Source organism: Solanum tuberosum, unplaced genomic scaffold, assembly GCF_000226075.1.
Source record: "Solanum tuberosum cultivar DM 1-3 516 R44 unplaced genomic scaffold, SolTub_3.0 scf00136, whole genome shotgun sequence".
In the NCBI taxonomy this organism is placed as follows: domain Eukaryota; kingdom Viridiplantae; phylum Streptophyta; class Magnoliopsida; order Solanales; family Solanaceae; genus Solanum; species Solanum tuberosum.
In genome coordinates, this window is record NW_006239061.1 from 248,378 (window position 1) to 250,520 (window position 2,143).

Consider the following 2,143-nt stretch of genomic DNA (forward strand, 5'->3'; position numbering starts at 1 on the left):
TCAACTACCACCAAACCAATCAAAAATTGCCACGTGGCGCTAATTAATATTTCTTTCTTTTATAAAAATATTCCCGTCATTTCCTTCCTTGAAAGAGCTCCTACCAATACTACCAAACCTATTAAAAATGGCCACATAGGGCTAATTCTATATAAGTGGTGGTTCCCTTGGACTACCAAGGGTATTTCCGTCGTTTCCTTCCTTAAAAGACCTCCTATCATACTATATAAATCGTGGTTCCCTTGGACTACCAAGGGTATTTCCGTCGTTTCCTTCCTTAAAAGACCTCCTATCATACTATATAAATCGTGGTTCCCTTGGACTACCAACGGTATTCCCGTCATTTCCTTCCTTAAAAAAACTCCTACCAATACTACAAAACCTATCAAAAATGGCCACGTAGGGCTAATTAATATTTCTTTCTTTTAGCACTTTTTTTTTCACGTCTTTCTTTACAACTATTTTTATCCCCACAATATGCCCGTGCCTTGCACGGGCACCCTTATCTAGTTTTCTTATAAGTGTAGTTCTGGTCGTTGAGGTATACTTCTCCTTTCAAGTAAAGCTGTGGTTCCCTTGGACTGCCAAGGGTATTCCCGTCATTTCCTTCCTTGAAAGAGCTCCTACCAATACTACCAAACCTCAAAAATGGCCACGTAGGGCTAATTAATATTTGTTACTTCATCATCATATATAATATATACTATATAAGTGGTGGTTCCCTTGGACTACCAACGGTATTCCCGTCATTTCCTTCCTATACTTATACTACAATATATAAGTGGTGGTTCCCTTGGACTACCAAGGGTATTCCCGTCATTTCCTTCCTTAAAAGAGCTCCTACCAATAGTACCAAACCTATCCCTTTGACTACCAAGGGTATTCCCGTCATTTCCTTCCTTAAAACAGCTCCTACTAATACTACCAAACCTATCAAAAATGCCCACGTAGGGCTAATTAATATTTCTTTATATTATTTTATATTATTTTCATCATACTATATAAGTGGTGGTTCCCTTGGACTACCAAGGGTATTCCCGTCATTTCCTTCCTTAAAAGAGCTCCTACCAATACTACCAAACCTATCAAAAATGGCCATATAGGCCTAATTAATATTTCTTCATCATTCTATAGAAGTGGTGGTTCCTCAAATACTACCAAACCAATCAAAAATGCCAAACCTATCAACAATGGCCACGTAAGGCTAATTAATATTTCTTTCTTTATCATACTATATAAGTGGTGGTTCCCTTGGACTACCAAGGGTATTCCCATGATTTCATACTATATAAGTGGTGGTTATTCCCGTCATTTCCTTCCTTAAAAGAGCTCCTACCAGTACTACCAAACCTATCAAAAATGGCCACGTAGGGCTAATTAATATTTCTTTATATTATTTTATATTATTTTCATCATATCATCATATCTCTATTTCTACTTTCTATTTCTTTCTATTATATTCTATTTTCTATTCTACTTCTATCTATTTTATTATTATTTTTTACTTACTTACTATATATATATATATTAGTAAACCAATCAAAAATGGCCACGTGGGGCTAATTAATATTTCTTTCTTTTAGCACTTTTTTTTGCTCTCAAATGCTACCAAACCAATCAAAAATGGCCATGTAGGGCTAATTAATATTTCTTTCTTTTAACACTTATTTCATCGTCATCATCATACTATATAAGTGGTGGTTCCCTTGGACTACCAAGGCTATTCCCGTCATTTCCTTCCTTAAAAGAGCTCCTATCATACTATATAAGTCGTGATTCCCTTAGACTACCAACTTACTATATATCATCATCATACTTCATACTATATATAATACTATATAAGTGGTCGATCCCTTGGACGACCAACTTACTATATATCATCATCATACTTCATACTATATATATATATTATTATTATATATCATACTATATAAGTGGTGGTTCCCTTGGACTACCAAGGGTATTCCCGTCATTTCATCATACTGTATAAGTGGTGGTTCCCTTGGACTACCAAGGGTATTCCCGTCATTTCCTTCCTTAAAAGAGCTCCTACCAATACTACCAAACCTATCAAAAATGGCCACGTAGGGCTAATTAATATTTCTTTCTTCATCATCATCATACTATATAAGTGGTGGGTCCC